This window comes from Ambystoma mexicanum, chromosome 6q (genome assembly GCF_040938575.1).
Source record: "Ambystoma mexicanum isolate Mex_15411 chromosome 6q, UKY_AmexF1_1, whole genome shotgun sequence".
NCBI classification, from domain to species: Eukaryota; Metazoa; Chordata; class Amphibia; order Caudata; family Ambystomatidae; genus Ambystoma; species Ambystoma mexicanum.
The window spans coordinates 160150004-160175335 of record NC_090937.1 but is presented as its reverse complement, the minus strand read 5'-3'; the positions used below and the strand labels follow the sequence as shown (position 1 = coordinate 160175335).

Genomic DNA, 25332 nt, shown 5'->3' with positions numbered 1-25332 from the left:
CTGTGAATCTAGCCATAAGTGTCGCCTTTAGGTGCTTTGTTTTTTTGGTTAGTTACTTCTCGTTAGTGGGAAACACTAGTCTGGGGCCCACTTTTTTGGCATGACGTAGACTAATGCGCCTGGGAATCATTTGTTTTAATTTAGGGGCTAGGCCCCTTGGCAAAAGATCAATGTGTGCGCAACCTCAAGTCACTGGCACACAGAGAGGGCAGAAGTCCACATTGTGTACAGCTTAGCGTACATTGTATTATGCAGAGTACTTGTGAGGTTTTTTGGACAATGCATTCACACCCAATGCAAATTAACACAACATGACTGTTCATGGTCCCAGATTCAACCATAATAACAGAAAATGCAGGTTTGTTGCAAGAGTGACATGACACATCCCACCATTGTGCTAATTAATCCTGCGCTCCACCCATCTCGTTACTGCACATGCAAACAGTAAAAGTATTGTTTTATACTTAATCCCATTAATCTCTTCTCTATGTTAACGCAGTATAAATTCTGCAGAAGCCGCAATCAGAATACATCATCCTTGTACTTCCAGGCAAGCGCAGCAGACTGAGGACAGAGGTGAGGCTGCATTTGTGTAACTTGTCTGTGTGTGATGATTATGTGTTGGCTTTTGTCAGGGTCAAATTTGCTCGCGGATAAGTAGCGCATGCTGGTTAGGGGCACATGTGGGGCTTGATTTAGAAAAGCACTTTGCAATGGTGCAATCCGATTGAAAAACACTTTGTAAATCAGGCCCAGGTTTTCTTCCTCCAAACGTTATGTTATCTTGTAGAGCAAGAGAACAAGAAAGCAATTTAGAAAGCAACAACCGTGCAGACTTTTGGCAGTCTCATCTATTTTTGCACTGAGCCACTCTGGACTTGACTCTGATCTCTAATTTAAGCCTGCAATTTATTTTAAATCTCAACACAGACATAACCAAAGTTGTGCAGATTACTCGAAGTCCATAATTGGACAGAGGGGACATATTTGTAATTCTGGCGTCTCCACAAATAATCCCATCTGTTAACAGGCTTGGAAATTCTCTCAAAAACTACGATTGCAAGACGATATGTGTGTTGTGTTAGATCAGGTTAGTTTGTTTTGCAAAGACACAAGGCAACATGCTTACAGGTCTGTGACACTATTTGAGTCTTAGGATACCAAAGACAAGGGTTCATTCTTTAGAAAATGTTGATGGTGGTGCGGGGTGGAGGTGGGGGTGCTTTAAAGAAGGCTGTTGAATATTTCGACTGACCTAGGTTTTTTCTTTGTCGATTATTTCTAGGAAAGCAAAGTGAAAAATGAAGGCTCTACTTTTTCTGTCGTGTGTGTTGGCCTTGTATGTTTGCATCAGTGTAAGTAACCCGTTTCCAGTTTCACAAGTTATTGTACATAATTCAGACCTGATCAGCAGCAGAGATCCCTCTCCCAGTACAATCAGTGAATCATTGCTAAACTTAGCCAGCCTCAGCTTTTGCTGAATTAGAAATGTTACTATATTGTAATGGTGCAAATCTGGTCTCAATTTTCAAAGAATCAAGCAACTCAAAAAACCTCAGAAGATGCCATGTTTTCAAAGCACCCGCCTAAATGATGCGCTGGTCGTTCCCATTGCCCTGGTTAGTTTTCGTGCACACACTTATGAAGTCCTTAAGTATGGCTTCAGGTTAAGTCCTTGCCTCTGACATTGGGCAAGCAGGAACTTTTCAAATTTAAATGTCCGTTTTACCAAATAAACCCTCCCCCGTAATCAAGTCTCTCCGGGGAGGCTTTTTATTCCCCGGGAGAACGGATTCTGAAATGGAATCTCCCAAAACTGATGGTAACGTTACAAAAATATGTGTTTTTTTCTTTCCACTCAACCTGTTCTTGAAAGCCTGAAAAATGGTGAATTCAGAACAGCAAACCATTTGTTCCTATCTTTTACAAGGAAGAAAACACAGGCTTCTTTGTACATCATTGTATTGGCGTTTTCTTAAAAAACCCATTTTCTCTCTTTTTTGTCATTTTCTCTCAGCACAATACAGCAAACTAGGATTCCTTGGTGGCGTTACGACCACCTACATGTGGGAAGAAAAGAAGCCACATGCGGCCGAGATATCTCATGTATCAAAAAGGTTACAAGGGATTGAATTGGTTCCTGTATCACGCGCCTTTGCAGCACGTAGAGAGGGGGAGAATTAATTTTGCAGGGGGCGCGAAAGTATTCCTCCTCCCGGATAATCTATTTCAAAATAAAGTCTCAGGGGGAGACTTCATTCTGAAATAAAATCTCAGAGGGAGAGTTTATACAGGGGAGGGTTTATTTCATGACACCGTCAGGGCCCAATCCATCCTTTATCTACCTGATGTTGATACATTGAATACTAATAAGCTGAGTAATAAGAACGGATAATATGAAAGTGCTTAGAAGCATTCGAATCTGGTACGAATTACTATATAAAGACCTTATATGTTGTATTACTTATAGTATTATTATTATTATTATTATTATTATTATTATTATTATTAGTAGTAGTAGTAGTAGTAGTAGTAGTAATTAGTAAGCTCCCATCATCTATGGGCCCTCTAGATTCAGTTATATTGAACTGACATTTTTTATCTAGAACTAAACTTGGAAAGACATTTTTATAGAGACACAATAAAACATAGTGACAAAAAACACAAATCCTGAAGTATAAAGGAGGTACACCAGAAAATAAACACCACAAGGAAAACCTAATCAATGCCCTACAGCAGGCCCAGGGTCAAAGGAGAGACACATTGGGCATGTGCGCCCCGGGTGTGAAGATGGGGAAGTACATGTATTTCAAATCAACCATTTCAAATATAGAGCTTTTGAATCCTTTTCCAGGAAAGATTATGGATTTCAATCCATATTCTGTAAAACTACTAGGCTCCTAACAAACGATTTCAACAGTAACGAAAACATTTAAAAAACAAGATTCACTGCTAAAATGAATCGTACACTCTGCAGGGGCCAGATTATAGACAAAGTGCACCAGTGCAAGTGCAATTTTCGATGGTATTAAGAAGAGGACAAACATTGAAAACACGCTTTGTAAATCAGGCCCCTATTCTTTCAATGCATGTTTACACGAGGTCTAAGAAAAGGGAATGGTAATAGTACTAGGGCAGACGTTGCCTGTGTGCAAAATTGCATTGGAAGCACAAGTTTTTTGCAAAGTTTCTGCAATGCCGACCTACATTTTTTCAACAAGGGCACTTATTGTTCTAGTGCTCATTGCAATTGCATCCATGGAACCCTTCTCTAATATGGCTCCCAAATGTGCTAACGATATTTAAGATGGTACTATGTGGTACACTTTAAACATGGAAACTATTTTAGAGTACCTAACTTTATACATGTTTTTGTTTTACCCATTTAACCCTTTGTAGAATGCAGAAGAACACATGCGTGAAGCCAGGAGTTCGTCTAGGAGTGGCTCGGTAATCCAGTTTGCTATTTTTCAAGAAGTTATGTCTCTATAAATATTGAATGTGATTTTGTGTTATAAAGGATACCTTTCATCTGTGGTTGAATTAGTTAGCTTAAAGTCGCTTTCAAGTGTTCTGTGATCTCCTGGCACTCTGAAGTAGCCCCAAATATCTTACATTATAGATGGGTAGCTAGCAACAATGGGAAAGTATTCCACTGATGTTTTCTGGGTGACACCTGATAGAAAAAGATGATGAATCGCAAGATATCCAGAATGTTGGTAAGAACACAAATGTGAAATGCACTTCATTACTGATGGTTAGCCACCTGTAATGTTAATTTTGAATGTACCCCAGACCACCAATGTCCACCCCCTATTCGGTCAACATACACCATCATTGCGGGAGTTAGAGAAGTCAGGCTTGAGCCAAACATACTGTTAAGATGTATTTTTGAACTCTGACCTGTTGGGCAGAGGTTCATAATGCCAGCCTAGTTTCTTGGAACAGGGTAACCTTCTGGACAGCCAGACCAATCAAGGTAGCATTGGCGGCGGTGAAGACTAGGTCTCAGGAGGGTTGAGGGCGATCGAAAGTCCACAATGAGCACACAAAGTAAACGACACAACAAATTACTCTCAGTCAGGTGTATATATCAAAAATACATATACATATATTAAAGGCATTTTAAGGCAAACACAAGATGGAACCACAGTAATTATCAACAATCTAACTCAACTAAATACTAGGGAACATATATAAAGTGACTATTGTCCTAAAGTAATATTAAACAAGAAGAGATCCACAACCTGTAACAGAAGGGGGTCAGACAGTGCAAATATACTTTAGGCAGTTCTTCAGCAACCCAAACCCTAACTAATAGGCAGTCCAGTCCTTACGAAGTGTGGTGCTCGTGCTCAAAAGTATGTTCAGCGCAGCAGAACTCGCTTGTGCGTTAAAGTCCAAAGCGGACCTTCTTCAAGGGGCTGTAGTGTCTCAGGAATGGGGGTAAGGCGATGAAGAATAAAGTTCTGCTATTCAAGGAGGACCTCCACAAGAGGGCAGAGCAATTTTCAGGAATCGGGAATAGGATGGTAGCACCGGCTACCCCTATTAAGGAGAGTGGCCCTTGGGGGACATTTGTGCGTAAAAGTGTATGATGGGTTGCAAGCACTCACCGACCCTCAACGCAGTCAAGTTCAGTTCGCTTGCAGGTTCGAGTCACGCAGTTGTGCCTCTCTCCGGCTTTCAGGGGCTGATTTCCGGGACCTCAGTCCGTGGTGGGACAGTGGCCTTTTTTCCGCTTCTGGGGAAGGGATTGGGCCAGTTCCACTGCAGGTCATCTTAGGGCACAGAAGGGCACAGCAGCAAAGCACCTACAAAGCTTGTCGCCACAGCGGGTGACACGGGTACCGCGCAGGCTCGGGTTCAGGCAGACTCTCCTAATTCCAGACATAGGAATGCTAGGAATACAAAACTTGGTGGAAGAGTGCCTTCTATCAAGAGCTTACAGATCCCAAAGTATCAATTCGAAAATCGAGACCATGGTGGTGCCAAGGCAAAGGTCTCATATAAGCTGGTCAGTTCACTGGGCGGTCCAGGAACGCTTCCAAAGAGGCTCATTTGCAGGTTAAGCAGGAGGTGTCGAGAGTAGTTAGTCTCACTACTCCAATGGGTCGAAGCACCCTTGCAGGCCTTCTATGATTTATCAGAAACGGGGTCTCTGACAGTGGGGTCAGGGTGACAAACCTTCCAACGGGTCACCAGCGGTTCCACTGATCTGCTTCTTCGGTTCAGGATACTTTGCTCCTTTACTAAGTTCGATGAGAACTCAGAAGATCGACCTGGAATGGGTGTAAGGTGCCTTCTCTTATCCAAAGTTTGCTCCGCGCCAACATGAAGGGGATCCAATGGGAGATCTGCTCACATTCAACCATCCCAGATGTGGACCAATCCTTGACCACAGTGGTCCCAGTCATCCCAGCACACCACACATCCTGGCACTCAGGATGTGTATTGTAACTAGACAGTCCAGCCCACATACTGGGCGCACGCACACAAGGAATGCAGAAGCCTGTTAAAGCTTCAGTTTGCGCGTGACCCTTCATGACCAAATAAGGAATTTCCCAGGTCTGCTCGACCGGGGGAAGGCAAGGGACAACATGGCCTAAGGACCGAACAAAGGACTTTGTGGCAGGGCCATTTTTGGCACTGGTCACTGTCCTCGGCCAAATGAGGTAAACATGGTTTGGACCATTGAAAAAGAGTCAAAAATGCTTAACAGCTGCCACCAGCTCTGCCCTGGGCACACTTGTACATTCACCAAAAATCCTTTAAGGGTGTTTAGGGCCTCAAAAATGAAAAAAGACATGCCAGCGCACTGCACTGGACGGCGCATTGATAATAAGTTACCAAGAAATGGTAACAAAGTGAAAGGCTAAGGGAAACAAAGTCTCCCAGTACTGACAGTCTGAAGGGCATGTCTGTGACGAATCAACTTCAGGGTAACCAGTGGTCCAGGGATGATTATCGGTTTCTAAACCATCAATCAACCCCACACCTCTAGCACACCAGATGGGATCTGAACAGATCGGAATACAAGTAAATTATAAGACCACCTTGCCCAATTTTGTTAACGTGGACGGAACAGAAGGCTTATCTGTGCACGGTCGTGGGTGGTTGGTGTTAGGGAGAATTCTCATCTATGGCTAATTTCCCTCACCTAGTGAGTCCCCCAGCAGCTTTCCTGGACTTCCACTTGGTAAGAGAGAGAGCTTTTCCCCCATTCTTACCTGTGTTTTGCTATGTGTTTCCACCTGTTTTCGCGATTGTGGGCTCTGAAGGACACCACTTCAGTAGCCCCCTTCTTTGTGTGTGTCACACAGCACCTTTTGTGCAGTGGCAGTGGGTTTTCGTTCAGACTCCCACCGACTCCATTTCTGAGGCGACTACTGTCCCCCAGAAAAGGGTAAAGTTACCATTAACTTTACTTAGTCAATCTACCATAGATCCAGTACACCCCATCTTCCATGGAGTACTGGGAAGGGTTATTTTGTATCCCTTTTGATCTGTACCTCCTAGAGCATTGTTTCGCTCTTTTAACATTTAGACATGGCTGGTGGCAACGCTATCTACTCTAACTTTCTACCGCGGTTATCTTATATAACCGTGGTAATATTGTAGGCTTTCATATTAGCCTAGAACTTAAACCCGCTTGACCAAATCCTTTTTCTTTTGGCTCCGGTGCAGTTTATACGCCATTTCTTTTTGTTGAACTCCTTCTTGTGTTTTGCTTTGCAGGGCACAAAAGGTTTGCCTTCTTTGTTCGCTGTCTTTTGGTGGGCTTCTACCTAGAAGCCCTCCTCAAGGCGCCTGGGTGTCTAGGTGGGCTGAATGTGAGGGAGGGGTGTAGTCACCCCCTGCACAGGGTATCCTAGGAAACCCAAGTCGCACTTTGTTATGATTGGTCAAGGTGGTTGTCTGGGCTGGACAACCCCCCTGCTGCATGATTGACAGCCAGGCTGTGTGAATGGGGGTTTTGCACATAAAAGGCAGGTCTCTTGGGCTAGAAGTCAGAGAGAGTCGCCACTGTAACTACAAGGAACCGACGAGAAGCGGAGAGAACGACGGCTGCTGCAACTACCCCGTCCCGGTGAAGCCCTGCTGCAGTCCTGAGCTATCTACCTTCAACGACCCAGAGAAGATCCAGTCCGGAGTCTTCTTCCCTTGAGCTTGGTGGGGACAACCAGCTCATCTTCCACAGCTAGAGAATCCTCTTCCTTGGTCGAAATCGCTGCACACAGCTGTAGTAGTCCGGATAGCCACCTGAAGAGCCTCTCCTGTTTTTAAGGAGTGCACCTTTTATTCTGTGTCGCTGCTGCCGGCCTCATCCCTGTGTGGTGCAGACCCCCTTCAGACGTCCTCCTTCACAACGAAGCTCCAGGAATCGTGGGTCTGCGGGAAACCACTAGGAACAGCTGCCAGGGCACCAGCTGCACAGTTGGAACAAGGTACTGTGTTCTGCTTGAAGAAACTGGGTGAATCCCTTTTCTTCATTTCCAAGGCTTGCCCTTGTCTTCCCTCCTTCTTATAACTTTTGCTTCCGTACATTGACAATATCGAAGTACTTTTAGCTATGTTGAATCTCAAACCATCTGACTGTGTGATCCTCGGCAACAGGCCCCGGTGTCTCTCAAGCCTGGCTCCGGCCCTTTGACTTTCTAACTCCTGTCTTTGAGTGTTTCTTGATTCTGCCTGCCTAACCAAAATATTGCCTGTGATTTTTGCCTCCAACTCCCTCTGGATATCTCAACTGCTAAGTGTGTTTTTACCCCGGTAGCATTTCATGTCACGGATACGCGTTTAGTTAGTAGACCGACCTGTCAAAAAGTGATTGCAAATGTATTCGCGGTAACGTGTTTTGTTCTTAACACTGGTGCATTCAACACAGGGTACTTACCTTGAGACTTACTGTACAAAGTGAATTGGTTAGTTGTAGTATATTTAACGTATGGTTTTTATTTAAGTTTAATAGAAGTGTTGTGTTTATAACGAATGCTTTAAAAATAAATGTATTTATATTTTTCTACCTGAAACCTTGAGTCAGTGTTTGCTTGTGTCACAGTAATTGTGGTCCCTTTGTGTAATCTCTGCTACTGCTCATACACTCTTGAGATAAGCCTGGCTGCTCTGCTACTGCTACCACTATAACTTAGTAGTACAGGCTTGTACCAAAGGTAAAACATGTATTGCCACCTGTGGTCTTAATCGTGTGTAGTGGTCCCTAAGGGCACAGCACGGGATTCTGCCTAACAGTTGGTTAGTTGCAACACAGCAAAAATACAATTATTACCCAATGATAAAAGGGACTGTCCAGTCAAGCTTGTATACAAATAACTACCTTATTATTACTACAACAGACAGTCTAGCACACTACAATTACAACCCACACTGTAAAGGAACACAGAGGACAGACATTTTCTCAAAGGAAAGGGATGCACTCTGGATACTGACAGGAGGGTAGTTGGTAAAGCAATCAGTCTTACTGTTCAAGGTTATTTGGTTTCAACACCAAAGGGGCAAAGGGTCGTAACTGTCTCTAGGGGCCTTCAGAGAAGGACGAGGGGGGCAGGACCACAATGTACCTGGTGCTGAAGATGTTCTTGGTGCTCGACAGCGTTGCGAAAGTTCCAGGGCGCTTTGCAGCCCATGAGACAGAGTTAGTGGCGGGAGATAACTGTGGGTACCAGGCGGCGGGCAGTACAGCAAGCAAGGCTGGCCGGATGTCTGCAGGCTTTTCTGCGGGCCCGCTTGGGCCAAGAATCATTGTGTCTGTGCTGGTTGGCAGATCTGGAATGTGGGTCGAGGCGTCTCGGACGGCTCTTTCGACTGCGCCATGACAACAGACAGCGGTGCCGTCGGATGCGGTTCGTAGGACTCAACTGTCTCGAAATTGTCCTTAAAAAGATGGACGCTGGATGATGTTTGTGTGGCACTCCTCTTAGCTTCTACGCAGGGCTCGTGTCCTTTCAAGGTGGTCAGCCCAAAGCTCAGGAGAGTGTTAGCAGGCTAAGGCCTTGTCCTTTTTCCAGAGACTCTCCGGCATTTCCCACCTAGGAAGCTTGCCATCAGAACCTAGCAGGGCACGCTGTGTGCTGGCTGGGTACCGGTTCTGGAGCTGCTGGATGGGTCCTCTGAGTCAGATATCTCCCTCAGTTCCCTGGGAGATGTTTAGGGGAGGGATCTTGCTTCTCTCTTGGAACTCCTGGCCTTCCTTCACTGGCGGAAGATGTAAGGTAGACTGTACCTTCAGCTCGGGTAAAAACGAGTCCTTACTCCTTGCAAAGTCTTCAGATGATCCGATCAGGGAGGGGCTCAGCTCTTGTTTAAAGCCAAACAGGGCCCATGGGTTGGTGTAGGTGAAGCCTAACTTAAGTGAGCCAATCCTGAGTCTCCACCAACAATCTTCAGTGATGCTTCAGGTCAGAAACAGGACGCTTTGCAACTAACAGAGGAAGGATGACAACATATACTTCTAAGTCCCACCCATCTTCCTGTCTGCTGTACATCAAAGTGTCTCCCTAATTAACTTAGCCCTATGTGGCACTTGATCATAACATGGGCCTTTTAAGTAACGGGCTGCAGGCAGACTTTCGTCTCCTACAATTCACATACTTCCCTGCTCTGAAAGGAGTAGTTCCAGAAAGGACAATCACTGCCCTTTCATACCAAGGAGGGGTGTTAGTACCAAGTTGACACATTGCATTACAAAGAGTTGTTGGCATTTGGTCTCCATTGTCACTTCCTGCACTCAGGCCTTCCCTGAGGCCTGCTAATTAACATTCTTCAGTATTCGCCGCCACCAGCAAGGTTTGACAATGGAGATGCAAATCCATGGGGCCTTGAAATTCTAATCAGGCTACCCACAGCCAAAGGCTTTTGTTGTACCCATGGCTGTCAGGTGTCAGCTACACATGACAGGGGAGAGCGGCGCTGGTAAACTGTGTCCTCCCAGAGTACAAGACTATTTTTCTGCCGTACAGTGAGCGTGGAAAATATGTGCAGGAATGGCCCCACATATTTTCGGAGGTTGTTCTCCCATCATTCATTGTTTTAAACAAACAAAAAAAAGCCCAGGTGAGCGCACTTTTTCCGTGCGGATGGTCAAATCCCTCACAATGTCAGTTTCTCCCTCACAGGACGAGCTAAAGCCCAGCAGAGTACAGCAGAAGGCTGGGCTCCACTGGTAAAAGTCAGGCTAGGATGGTCAGACAAAAGCAAAATGGTGGGAGGTCACAACTGGAGGGAAAATGACACATAAATGGAAATCTTTTCTAACACTCGCCCCTCCCTGACCTACGACAAGGGGGAACTAATCCACTCCTGGATGGGCAGCTTGTTCATGTCGACTAAACATTCTGGACAAACCATCAACATTGCTATATTGGACACCTGGCCTATGCTCAATGGTGGAGTCAAACCCTTGCAGGCTTATGGACTACCTTAGCAACCTTGGATCCTCTCGCTTCATGTTCATGAGCCACTTTAAGGGCTTATGGACAGTTTGCACAGTGAAGTGGATCTCATAGAGGTAGGGCCTCAGCTTCCTTAGGGCCCACACAGCAGAGAAACATTCTTTCTCTACTGTGGACCCCCTGAGCTCTCTGTCCTCAAACTGGTGACTAATGAATCCAATCGGGTGTTCATTGCCTTTCCCATCTATCTGTGATAGTACAGCACCTATCCCAGTGGCAGAGGAAACAGCCTGCACAAAAAAAGGTATTTTGTAGTTAAGGGGCCTGAGGACAGGAGCCTAGCACAAGGAGCATTTAAGACCATTGAAGGCCTTCCCACAATCCTCAGACCAAGAGACCTTCTTGGATTTCTTTGGAGTTGTGAGAGCAATCAGAAGGGCAGCTATGGTGCCATAGTCTGCCTTAAAGTTGCTGCAATACCCAGTGAGGCCTACAAAGGCTCTCACTTGAGTTTGAGTAGTCAGGGTAGGCCAGTCTTGTACTATTTTACTGAGTAGAGGCTGAATCCTCCCTCCACCTACTTCATGACCATGGTAGACCACTGTACCTTGACCAATTTCGCACTTGCTGGCCTTTATGGTCAAGTGGGCCTTCTGAAGAGCCTGCAACACAATTCTGAGGTGTTTCACATGATCCTCCCAGGTGGCACTGAAAACTGCTATATCATCCATATAAGCATAGCAGAATTCATCCAACCCATTAAGGACATGGTTCACAAGCCTCTGGAAAGTGGCGGGTGCATTCTTCTATCCAAGTGGCACTACCCTGAACTGGTAAAGGCAAGGCCTTCTGGAGTTGAGAATGCTGTCTTCTCCTTGGCATGTTCTGCTAGGGCTATTTGTTAATACCCTGCAGTGAGGCCAAATGTGCTGAGGTAATTGGAGGCTCCCAAGATATCCACCAGCTCATCGGTTCTAGGCAAGGGGTGAGCATATGTCTTGGTGACAGCATTCAGAGCCCTGTAGTCCACACAGAACCCCAGCTCAGAGCTACCTGCATTTGGTACTACAACCACAGGACTCTACCAAGGACTACTGGAGGGCTCAATCCCCCCAAGACCTAACATCTTGTTGACCTCTGTCTTGATGTCAGATATCACCTTATCTGACATTCTTTATGCCCTACCTTTGGTAGGCACACTATTTCCTGTGTCAATGTCATGTTTGCACCACAGTGTCAAACCAGGAGCTAGGGAAAACAAGGGGGAGAATTGCCTCAGCAAAGTTCTCTCCTCATCTTGTTGAACAGAAGTCAGTTGAGGGGTCACATTGACACCCTCAATGGATCTGTCTGAAGGACTGCCTTGGAACAGGTCAGAAAGAGGCTCTGTTTCCTCCTCTTCTATATCTGAGGCCAGGAGCAGTGCAGCAATTTCAACCCTAGGGATCAAAGCCTTTAGTCTATTCTTATGGAACACTTTTGGAGCCTGCACATCACTTCAAAGGTCCACTAAATAGTTTACCTCACCCAGTGGCTCAATCATTGAGTAAGTGCTTGGCCATTTATCCTGTAAAGCTGAAGGCCTTATACGGTTCATGATCAGGACTTGTTGGCCTCGTGTAAAGTTGACAAGTGAAGCCTTCTAGTCATACCAGTGTTTCACCAGTGCTTGCCCAGCATTCAACTTATCACTGGCCCGAGCCATCAGGAGGACCATTCTCTTCCTTAGTCCCAGTACATAGTCCACTGCATTGGTAGTGATAGGGGGAGTAGGCATGGCCCACCCCTCCTTGACTATAGCCAAAGGTCCCCTAACAAGGTGACCAAAAAGAAGCTCAAAGGGGCTGAAAGCAACCCCCTCTTGAGGTACCTCTTTGTAGGAAAAAAATAAGCATGGCAGAGGAGATCCCATTTTCTCATTTGGGGTTCTTCCATTGCCCCAATCATGTTTTTGAGGGTTTTATTGAACCTCTCACCTAAGCCATTGGTTTGTGAATGGTATGCTGAGGAAAACGTATAAGTCACCCCAGACTCCTTCCACGTGGCTTGCATGTACTTGGACATAAAGTTGATGCCCCTATTAGAAGCAACTTATTTAGGGAAGCCAACCCTAGAGAATATGCCAAGCAAAACTTTAGCAACTGACTTGGCAGTTACTGTCTTTAATGGGATGGCCTCAGGGTACCTGGTAGCATGGTCGGCTAGCACCAGGATAAACCTATTGCCTGAGGATGTCTGAGAGTCAAGGGGACTAACAATGTCAATCCCTACCCTCTCAAATGGTACCCCCACAACTGGGAGTGCTACCAATGCAGCCTGGATTGTTGCACCACTCTTCCCAGATAACTGGCATATAGCACAACCCCTGCAGTGGCTTTCTACCTGGACCCCCATCTTGGCTAACCTTTGTTTGGTTCCCGTGATGGCATGGCGACCAGCAAGGGGAACTTCATGCACCAGCTGCAAGAGGAAGGGTCTTACATGAAGGGGAATCTCCAACCTCCTATGGTCTCCTTCTGTATACTCTGTGGGCTCACTGTACAGGGACCCATCTTCCCAATAGATCCTATGCTTCCCACAAGGTTCACCCACAAGCTGGGAGGATGCCTGTCTCCTTAGGCCTTCCAATGATGGGCACTCATGTTGGCCCATACTAAACTGAGGCCTATCAGGACCACTTTCAACCAACCAACTTTGGAGTTCAGGATGGTCATGTGGGTTGAGAATTTCAGGCAACACCTCTTCCTCGTCAGGTTCAGGTGTTTGGCCAACTACCTCCACCTCAGTGGTAGGTGAGTTAGGGGGACTATTTTCTTTCCGCCTCATCTTTTTTGACTCCTTTAGTGTTGGGTCTCCCCTTTGGCTTGGGCTGTGCCTTGGTCTTGGCTAAGGCAGTCCTTGTTTGTGACCTTGTCCATGGTCTATCTGCTGTGTCACCGACAAGACCTAAGTCTCTGAGATCACTCCCCAGCATGACCTTTCCTGGGACTTGCCGCTGTATGGTCACTGGAATCCTAACCATTGTACCATTGATAGTTAAATGTACAGGCATTACTGGGAACTTCAGAGGGGGACCATCAGCTAACTTGCTGGGCATCAGGGGAGCTCTGGAAAGCTCCCCTGGGTTTACCAAAGTGGAATGCACCACAGTTATGCTGGTACCACTATCCCTAAGGGGAGGAGTATCTACTCCATTGATTAGCACACTGTCTTTAAAGTAGTGCTTTGTGTTATCTGGAATACTAGCATATGAATCTGAGACGTTAAGCTCCCAGGAACCCAGGGAAACCAGGATTACCTCAGATTCTATACCACTGGGAAGAGAGCCTGGGGAGAAGGATCCCCCTGTGATCTCTTCCTCCTCATAAGAGGGGAAGGCCAGACTCATAGAGTGGACCCCTACGGTTTTGACCTTACATCTGGGGTCACCCTTCACATGGTCACTTGCTCCACAAGCCACACAAGATCCACTAGGTCTTGGGACATAGGGAGGCTTACTGTAACCAGAGTTCTGTCTGGGAGGATGACTCCCACTACCCTGAACATTCTCTTGGGACGTACTCTTGTTATTATTTGTGTGGCTCTTTTGGGAGAACGTTTTATCAGATTCCCCACCCTCTTTATCTTTGTGCGTTTTCCCCTCCTCCTGCTTACCAGGAGTAATCTTGTCCTTAAAAAACACTCTGGGTGACACCTACAAATCTGCTGTATTGCATAGCTTCTTAGGCTCTATCTCCTTAGAGTCAGCCAAGTGCTACTTAAGCTCAGGGGAACAAGATGCAAAATGATGTTCAAGCATGACCAAACATATCATGCCCTCAAAGGTGGTGACCTTATAGCCTTCAACTCAGCCAGTCAAGTTTCTCAAGGAATCAGTAACATAGGACACCTAAGTGTTACCTTCTTTCTTTCTGCACCCACTAAATCTCTTCAAGTATTGCGCAGGAGTCTTCCCAAACGTTAAGATGAGAGTTTGCTTCAATCTTACAAAGTCTTTTCTGTCAGCCTTTGACATGGCTATAATGGTACTTCAGCCAGATCGTGGTAGTCGACTGAGCAACCATGCAATCTTGTCAGCATCCACAATGGCTTGTACTTCACAAGCATACTCAAATGCAGTTAAACAGTCCATGATGTCATTCTTTTCATAATTCATACTGAACAGATCTTTGGGAAACCGTGGATGAGAAGAGGACCCAGACTCATTTCCAGATCCCTTGGAGTAGCCAGTTGTAGCCTGAATCTGAGCCAGCTCCAACTGGTGACCCCTGTCCTTTTGTTTTTCTGCTTGATCAACTCTCAGCCTTGTCATGTTGAACTCAAGGTCCTTTTGCTTAAACAGCAGCTCTTGTTTCTTGAATTCAAGCATGGCTTCAGCATCAGAGCCAACAGACAAAACTTGGGACTCTTCCTCGTTCCTGTCTTCATGGACTCCATGGATGATGGCAGCAACAGTTCTGCTAGAGCTGTCAGTGAGTGCAGTACCACCATCTTCTGCACTATCATCTTAAGTAATGGCATTGAGTTGATCCTCTTGCCAATCCATGATCCTTTGGATCATCTCAACCTTGGTACCTTGAGTGGATAAGCCTCTCTCGGTGCACAACATTCTCAGTGTCTCTGATTTGGAAGCATTCAAATTATGTTCGTTTTTGCTTCCATTTTCTAAGCTAGGTTGTTAGCTTTGCAGTTAAGTTTTCACTAAGGTCACTATGTGTCCTAGTTAAGTGTAACTCTGGTACTTTTACCAGTGTGCAACACTGGGTACCTTCGATCCTATCCCACCGCTGTACACCAATTTGTTAAGATGGATTTCTGAACTCTGACCTGGTGGGCAGAGGTTCAGAAGCCCAGCCTAGTTTCTTGGAACAGGGTAACCTTCTGGACAAGCCAGACCAATCAAGGTAGCATTGGATGGCATTCAAGACTAGGTCTCAGGAGGAGAGGGGGTGATCAAAAGTCCACAATCAGCACACACAGCAAACAGCACCATAAATGACTCTCAGTCAGGTGTATACATCAAAAATAGATATTCATTTATTAAAGGCCCTTTAAATCAAACACAAGATGAAACCACCGTAATTATTAAAAATTTAACACAACCAAATACTAGGGAACATATAAACAGTAACTATTGTCCTAAAGTAACATTAAACAAGTAGAGATCCACAACCAGTAACAGAAGGGGGTCAGACAGTGGGAATATAGTTTAGGCAGTTATTCCGCAACCCAAACCCTAACTAATAGGGTCCAATCCCTATGATGTGTGGATCCTTGTGCTCAAAAGTACGTTTAGCGCGACAGCATTGGATCATGAGTTATAGTAAAAAGCAGACCTTCTTCAAGGGGCTGTAGTGTCTCAGGAAGGGGGGGTATGTGGGGAAGAATAAAGTTCCACTATTCAAGGAGGACCTCCACAAGAGGACAGAGTAAGTTCCAGAAATCGGGAATAGGATGGTAGCACAGGCTTTCCTAACAAAGGAGAGTGGCCCTTGGGGGACACACGTGCGTAAAGGTCTATGGTTGCAAGTACTCACCTACCCTCGACGCAGTCCGGGCCAAACTTCGCCAGTCAAGTCCAGTTCGCTCGCAGGTTTCAGTCCCTCAGTTGTGCATCTCTCTGGCTTTCAGGGGCTGCGTTCCAGGGCTTCAGTTTGTGGCGGGACAGTGGGCTTTTCTCCATTTCTGGGCAAGGGATCAGGCCAGTTCTACTGCAGGTTATTTTAGGGCACAGGGGGGCACAGCAGCAAGGCACCCACAAAGCTTGTCACCACAGCGGGACGACACGGGTACTTTGTAAGATCGGGTTCAGACGGACTCTCCAAATTCCAGACCTAGGAATGCAAGTATGTAACTCGGTGGGAGTGTCCTTCTACCAAGAGCTTACGGTTCCCAAAGTCTCAAGTTGAAACTCGAGACGGCGACGGTTTGAAGGCAAAGGTCCTGTATGAGCTGGTCAGTTCACTGGGCGGTCCAGGAACACTTCCGAAGAGGCTTGTTTGCAGGTTAAGCAGGAGGTGCCGAGAGTAGGTAGTCCCACTGCTCCAATGGGTCAAAGCGCCCATTGCAGGGCCTTCTATGATCGATCAGAAACAGGGGCTCTGACGGGACAACAGCGTGGTCAGGGTTCCAATTCTTCCAGTGGGTCACCTGCTGTTAAATGGATCTGCTTCTTCAGTTCTGGATACTTGGCTCCTTTACTAAGTTTGGTGAGAACTCAGAAGATCGGCCTGGAATGGGTGTAGGGTGCCTTCTAGTATGCAAAGTTTGCTTCGCGCCAAAATTAGGGCATCCAATGGGAGATATGCTCACATTCAACCAACCCAGATGTGGGCCAATCACAGACCATGGTGGTCCCAGTCTTCCCAGCATACCAGACATCCTGGGTTCACAACTGTAGGGAAAATTGCGCATACATTGAAATCTTTGCTAACACATGCACACCATAGATGTGCAGCTCTCTGCACACTCCATGTTTCCCGCAACCTGCAAACCTTCCTCACCTCTCTCACATTTGCCCTGCCCCTACAGAGTAAAACAATACCCCAACTCCCTTGTGTGCCCCCTCACATTTCCCAAAGTAGCAAACTGCCTGGTATTCTGCTTGTGTTTGCCCTCTTCGTTCAATCTGAACCAAAATAATAGCTGGTTCCCTGACACCTTTCCCCCACTCCATCGTGTTCCCCTCGCCCTGCCTCCAATTGTGGGTCCTCAGCAGAGATGAGATGGTCAGTTTGACAGAGCCACTGACCCACCGTCACACATGCTTAACATTGTTCATGATGATCGTGTTGAACGAAAAGACCTAAGCTCAATAGCCTTCGATGTGGGATGCACACCCTATCATCCACTATGTGGTTGGTTTTCTCATTTGTAAACTCTGTGGAATAATTGTTTCGATGTTCTGCTTGTTCAGCAAAATGATCCAAGCCGGCGGTTCAGCTTCTTGTATCTTTTAATTTTTTCAAAATGATAGAGCAGATGTTTAGTCAGACCAATGCATTTCCGAACTTAATGGTCCTTCTTCAAGGTCTATAGTACTCATCTGATAACAAGCAGTCAATAATATGCATAATTACATCACCATATCTAGGTATATGTTAAACTACAGAGTTATATTGTCAGCATAAATTAGCAATGTCATCATAACAATTGGCCTTATGATGAACATACAAAGAAAACAACATATAGGAGAAATCAGAGATATAAAATAATAAAAGAGGTAATACAAAGGATGAGAAAACATAAATAAAGTACAAGGCATTGTATCCTAATTTCTAAATTGTTAGTTAAGTGCTTTGTTTTTCAATTAGGCCTTTTTTTACAAGAGTCTGGATTCAATTGCCCTAAAAATACTTTAGGTAATGTTACTGATGATACTTGTGATTGTTCTCAAATGTGGCTAAACTATGGAGCAATTACCTTGCGTACGATCAATAAGCTCGGGGTCTTATGTTATTTGTGAAGGACACTCATGCGAGATGAAGACCCAGTGTAAAGTAATCCTGGTGTCACTAACCTGCTGGTATGGCACACGTGTCGTGTGCAGCGGCGTAACCCACTCGTTATATTTATAATAAGGATATCTGTCATAAGTTATTAAATCAGGTTGCAAAGTTTGCCTATAACAGTAGATGCCAAGATAATGCTTACCGTTGCGTAAAGCAAAGTACAGTCCTTTAGAGTGGATTCACAAAAGCAATCTCGATTGCGCGATGCAGCTCGAAAGAACAGCGCCCGCGGCGCTGCTGTGAAAATAAACGTCTCAGTTGTCATGGAGAGGACAAAACCCAGTGTGAGCGACAGCTATAAACAATAGAAAAGGCAGCAGCCTTCTTAAGCAAGTGGGATGCAACCATTAAAGCGTAGTTAATTGTTACAAGGGACAGTGAATGGCAATCCACTGTACAAGGAACACATCCAATCAACCATAATTATTCTTTAAAAGTGCGGCTTCAAAAAATGCAGCTAACAAAAAGCAGGTAAAAAAAATGTAGCAAAACTAAAAACATTCTCATATGTACTGTACGGATCGAACACCCGGGATATATAATATTGAGTTAGGAAAGAAGAAAAGTAAGTAAATGGGAGTGTCCCTATTGAAAATGATATCTAACTAAGCATGTTAACGCAACATTGTCAGAGTGTCGTGCAAATAGTGTTGGTCAGCTCACACTGTGTTCTCTAGTCATCATGTGGGATACTAAGATCGGTCTGTGTAGAAACCTCTATTCAAGTAAATACTATCACCGTGAAATAGTTTCAAAATAATGTGAAATAAGTTGGTTCAGGCTAGCTACTCTCTAGCATGTCTTCCTGGGGTAAATTGAGTAAATTACCGGTGTTAAGACTAGCATAAAGTGACAATGTGCCATATCCAATACGCCAGCCTATCAATATCTGAAAAGACATGTACAACTTCATTGATTGGACAAAAACACTAGGTTAACCTTAATCACAAGAAGTCTTACATTCTTGGTGATACATATGGTTCACAAAAAGCAATTTAAATCCCAGTCCTTATTCATCCCATCTAGTGAAAGAGAGTTCAATCTGTCTATCCAAAATGCTTTGCGTTGGTCTCTTTTCTTTTTAACGTTCTGTCGCAAATTGTGCGGATGGATAACTTCTAATACTTGGAATTTTAATTGTGTTATGTTTTGACTTTTATCTACCAAATGTCTTGCTTCTGCTGAGAGAGCATTCCTGTTTTGAATACAAGATTTGTTTTCAGTCTTTCTCACTCTTAATTTTCTGCCGGTTTCTCCTACATAATAGATGCCTCAAGAGCATCTTATGCAGTACACTACATTTTCTGTGAGGCATGTCGCATAACGTTTCAATTGGATCTTCTCTCCTCTTCTGTGGTGAAATACATATTTGTCTTTGTGACATTGTTACAATTACTGCAATTAAGACAGGGAAAAGTGCCCCGTATGCGACTCTTTTTTAACTGTTTACATCTGCTCGTGTTAACTAACATGTTCCTGGGGTTGTTGCTACGTTGGTAAGCGAACACCGGAGACCTCGGGAATAAATCCTTGTTTCTAACATCACTGGTTAAAATGTTCCAGTGTTGTTAATGCACCGCTTGATTTGGTTACTCTGTATTGAGTATTTTGACACAAACACTATTGATGGTGTTGCTTTGTGTGTTTTACCTTGCAAGAGACTCACGTGTTCTTGTTGCTAGTTTGGTTTTGGTGGATAGCAGATCTTCTTCTGGGTAGCCTCTGCCACTCAATTTCTCGAATAATTTCACTATTTCAGGTCTGCATTCCATAGGATCACTTACAATACATGGTGATGGTGTTGACAGTGTGGGAGATAGGTGTTTGCAGCTTCCAAGCTTTTATGGAGCTATACCCATGTAGTCACGGAAGGACACTGGACATTATCTGCTTTCCAAAGGTTTAAGGAGGACCAGGAGAGGCATTGAAGAGGACACATTCCCCAGCCGCAATGTCACTACAGTGGAATCTGATTTTTACATTCCAATGCCATGACACCATAGCAGGAGGATGCAGTTTCTCAAAAATGAGTGAAGCCATACACAACAACCTGATACCATTTTCATTTTGGAACCAAGATATACACACTTACCGCTACTTGCAAGGGGAGTATCACGCTATTGACCAGTGCAAGCACCAATAACGGCTTTGCACCTGCTGCTAAGGGCACAGTGAGGCAAACAGACATCCCCTATGAGAATTCTCAGCATATCCCATCACTCCACAGCGCCTACCGATGGTGATTAGATGTAATGCACAAAATAGTTAGTTATACAAACATTTGCCATTGCTGTAGGACAGAGCTAATGTCTGAAAGAACAAAATTAATTTGTGCACTAGTTAGTGTAGGCTTGTTTTGGCACCATGAGCTTGTGTATGTATTCCACACTAGTTAGTGTATGCTTGTTTTGGCACCATGAGCTTGTGTATGTATTCCCATGCACTTTTGTCCAGTCATAATACATCTGGGTGTTAGCATAGATCAAGACATGGGGCTGCCTGAATTAGCCTTTCTGATATCACTGAAGGTAAGAGAAGTATAAATAGAAATGAAGGAGTCGCCCCCACCCCGCTAAACAAAAATAGACATAACTTCAATTGAACAGTGCAATGTATTTGGAAGGATTTGCGCATGAGCAGAACCAAGGAGGAAGTGGGAGTGGCCACAACGGTTTGGTGTGAGGGGTGTGAAGGCGACAGGAGCTATCGAGGGAAACGCCGAAAGGAGATGAACATGAGGAGAGTGGAGAAGGAGGGATGCCCTAAGAGTCACAAATGATGAGCATAGGTGGCATTTACACTAGTGAGGAGGACATTGGGAGTGCGGGGAAATGGTCATATGGGGCTGCAACGAATTAGGGGGAAAGCCGAGAAAGGGGGATGGAGGTGCAATGTAGCGGAGACAATAGCAGGGTGGTCTCCAGAGAAGCGAGAAGGCAAACAGAGTGCTATTGTGGCAGGGGGACACAGATGCAAAGGTGTTGCCCCTGGGGTGTGGTCCCAAAGCGGCCTGCCTGCATAAAGACATGCAAACTCTTAACATGTTGAATTTCCAAAATGTGCCTTGAATTCAAGGACCTTTTTTGCAGTTATCGCATATGTTGATATAGAGGGGCCAATTCCCATCAAATCTGCCTTCTGCGGCAGGTGCAAACTACAGATGTCACCACTCCCAAATTGGACACATATGACAATTGCCAAAACATTACATATGCGTCATATGTCATTTGTGTGTGCTGCACTATGAAAGTGCAAATGAATATCATTCACAATAACAAATCACCAGGTGCAAACCCATTTAGGGTAAAGTTGGCATGCACAGGCAAAAAGTGAAAAACATTTTTTTTTATGTTTTATCTGACACCGGGTTCCAAATTTGGGGTAAATTAAAAAAAGTAAAATGTAACCCTGCAGATTTTCCCAGGTCCCAAGTCTGACTTATGCCGAGATCGAACAAAGGATTATTGGTACAGGTGCAAGTCATTTGCTCTATTGTGTCAAACAGGATTCTTCAATTGCATTTGCAGGTTTCTCTCTTATTTTGACTGACCACACATCGGCACTCCTTCACGCACATTCATTTTGCATATACAAAGGTGGTCTGTTAATGTTAATGTTAAAGGATATTTGTACTGTGCACTATCACCACCGGAGTGGTCCCCTGGCGCTCTGGCGGCTCTGAAAAAGGGAAGGGGGGCTGAGTTAGCGGGAATACGCTGGAAATGTGGAAGAGAGCAGTTATGTGCTGTTGGCAGCCTCAGCCCGGTGGGTCCGTTGGCTGTGCTTGGGGTGTTTTCTGGTCGTTAGTCATTGTGTTCTGTTGTGCGAGTCTATGTGTGGTTTGTTTTGTTGTTGCAGTGTAGTAAAGTTTGTGCAGATTGTTGAATTATAGGCTTGTGGTTGTGTTTGGTTAGAATTTGAGAGGTGTATGCAGAAGGGTGAAATTGTTAGTGGATTGGTTAATTGGGCAAAGGCTAACGATCACAATTCTATCTAAGTGTGGCACATGCTGACATTTATGATCCTATCTGGATGCGACGCCGGCTAATGTTCACAATTACGTCTTATCAGTTGCAGGAATACTTCTGAACAGTGTGGCTGATCACAAATTTCCTTTGCATTGTTTTGTAAGTTCGAGACGATTTGTGCCAGTTACAATTTGATCAAATTGAGCTATGACACCCAAAACGCTTTGCGAACTACTACCTCCGATATGTTTTAAAGGGCATATTTTCTGAATAGAGTTGTTTAAAATGTGCTGGTTTTGCCTAATTAAATGTGTATTATATCCATTTATCTTCACAGTACAGTAGCGAGAGCGACAGCGGGGAAAGAAGATACCCACCTTTCAGACCACCGAGGAGATACCCCGGATACAAGTGGCCCCCCTTTGTGTATTACTTCTACCCATACCCCACTACTACCCCAACAACTACCCCTACCACGACCACCACAACAACTCCCACCACGACTACTACTGCTGCTAACATAACTGGAAAGCGCTGAAGCAGAGTCCTCCCACAACTATTTGCAAATCAAAAGGTATAAACAGAGCAACACAACAATGTTTAACAAGCAATGGCAATGCCAACAGTTTGGGCTTTTGTGTAGGCATGGGAAAGGCACTTGGCAGGCACTGTCATCGTGGTATTAAGTAGCTATTGAGGGTAGCAAGTGCAAAATGGTGAGAGTACCGGGGTATCTAATAGCAATGCACGGCAAATGCCTAATATTTAGACACAAGCCAAAACTGTTGGCCTTTGCCAATGCTTGTAATAAAAAGGATTTTAGTGAAGGACACAAATAGTGCTTATCTCACTTGAAAAGTCGTGTTATGCAACATGTGGACTTATTAACGGGCATGTGTACGAGTGCAATCAGGCACCTCCAAAGGCAACTTGCGGAAGACTCTCGCACCAACATTTCAAACACATTCAGGAGAATGGTCCTGCTCTCATGCATGAGAAATGCTGAATTTGAGAATTAAGACTATGAAGACAAAGGGCTCGATTCATGGAAGATTTGCCAGGTTCAAAGTAACTTTGCACTGACACAAACCCTGATTCATGGAACTGTGCAACGTGTATTTTTGCAGTGCAAAGTCAGTGCAGGTGGTCATTTTTGCAGTACAAAATGACTTTGCACTGCAAAAATACACGTTGCACAGTTCCATGTGCCAGGGTTTGTGTCGGCAGTGCAAAGTCACTTCACAGCAGTGAAAAGTCACTTTGAGGCGTGCGATAATTTCATGAATCGGGCCCACATTGTATTGGAAATGGTACAAAAACAAACGTGAAAATCTAAATCAAACGTAAAGAAAATGTAAAGACACCTAAATGCAATCAAGCGTATACCCACCATCCCACAATGCCCTTCCCCTTTTCCTGCTATCGCCATTTCTCCTCCCTCCACGAAGGAGCCTACAATTACACTTCTTTCCTCGAAAACACTTTGTTGTCTGTTCCACAGGACACTTATCTTATCCTGTCACCCGTTTGTGTTTTAAAGCTCCCAATCTAATAAACGTGTGAAGTAAGACAATTGAAAATTGTTTTCAGTTGGTTCCCTTTTCGATAGTATTACTTTGATATTCTGTCTGTTCCATGCCTGGTATTCCATCCTTTCCCACTTGCATCCTGGGGACCTGTAGTACAAATGGAAGCTAAGGTGGAAAATGATTGTAAAACAAGACTTCAGTTTCCACCCTTTCAATGGGAGACGATGGCGATCTGGTGGCTTCTTCACAGCCAGGGCGCTTTCACACAAAAAGTACATGTTGACATCCAGCAGAGTGTCATATTTGCATATAGTGTTTTATCTTTTAGGAGAGCCATGGGTTTTTTAATTGCGCTTTTTCCACACATCATTGCAATGCTTAAGTGAGTGTGATATTGACCTACTGGAGGAACACAGGGGGCCACTGCATGTGGATATATTCACTATCACTGCGCTGACCAATGAGGGCCGTTTGCTGACATGCACCCTATCCTCCATTCTCTAGCGTAACTCCTTCCACTATCGACCGCCTTCCCTCTTCTGGCACTGCGCACCTTTTTACTCGCGATGGGTTCTTAGCCATCTACTTCGCAATATTTAAATCATCTACGTACACAAATCATAGGCGCTCATTTTGATTCCTGTAAATACACGGTTTTCTGGGTGAACTACGGCGCAACCCCTTCGATACTGTGTGCCTTTCAAGTAGAGGATATCTCGGTGGTAGTAGAGCACTTGAGCTAAAGTGAGGAGCAGGAAGAAGGTGCGGCGAGACTAGTCTCAGGAATGAATCCCTTTTGCCCCATAACTGGCCTGTTAATCGTATACCACTGCCTGCGCCCATTGTTGGAACACAAAGAACGAGCCCTTTTGCATTACATTGGCACTGACCCTATAGCTGACGTGTCTTGCTGTGCTCCAGTGCACCCATCTATTGCAATGTTATATGACTGGTGACCACACTAACCATTCCTTTAGTCTATGCGTAAAACATCCGGAAGTGGTTAGCTCTCATTTTCTATTCTTACAATCGATTCCTGTTTTGTTTGCGGTGAGTGGACATGGTTCACAAGTAGCACATGCATATTTGTGGGAGTTTCCTTGAAATCAAGGGTGTCCAGCAAATGCTTCTGGATCCCAATGCTTCTGGCAGGCAGCCTCCAGCTTGTTACCCTCATCTGATGCCTTTCGAGGGAAGGGAGGCCCCATTTGAAAGAGCAGCTTTTAAAAACATGTTTTCGAAAAAAGACTCCCACCTCCCTCCACTGCTTACTTAAGTGCGTCTCTGAGTGCTCTGCTGGTCATGTATCCTGTAGGTAGAACTACATGAACTTCCCTGCAGCGACTTTGAAAAAATAAGTAGGTCACCTCCCTTTGGCCGCCGGTTGAAGGTTTTCTACCATATTTAGTATGGTCTGTGACTGAGTTCCAATCCGCAGTAGGCAAAGAAGCACAACATATGTATACTGTTGTTTATACCGCTGGAGCCTGTCCTTCTACCATGTCCCCTTAAAAAAATCATTTGAAAGAGAGCCAGTATAACTTCATTAAGTTGGTGATGGTGAAAATGAATGACCCTTCCAGCAGCCTGTAATACCACAAAGCACTTAAAAAATACAGGTCCTCACAACCACCGACACTTTCCAAACATTTAGAAAACATAACCACCCAGAGAACATGAGCACTTCATATCATGAGAGGGGCAGCGCTCTTGCGGATATTAACGCGTCCTTTGTATCTTTTGCAGATGCCGCAGAGGAAGAAAAGAAAATACAATGGAATTAACGTTTAACTTAATCAGCTCCAATGCATTGATGGAGCAACTCAGCTTAATGATTGTCTCTCCTGCAAAATTGTGGTGATTAGTTCTATTTTGGTTTCTGTTTTTCCAAAATAAAGCCTTTTGTTGCATA

The 25332-nt window shown here is 44.8% G+C and overlaps 1 long non-coding RNA gene across 1 annotated transcript; it reads left to right on the top strand.

Moving 5' to 3' along the window:
- The first annotated feature begins 530 nt into the window (after positions 1-530).
- On the top strand, positions 531-25332 carry LOC138515479 (uncharacterized). Its single transcript, XR_011282019.1, has 5 exons — positions 531-576; positions 1286-1355; positions 3400-3450; positions 22229-22465; positions 25167-25332. It is a non-coding gene; the product is annotated as an uncharacterized lncRNA (long non-coding RNA).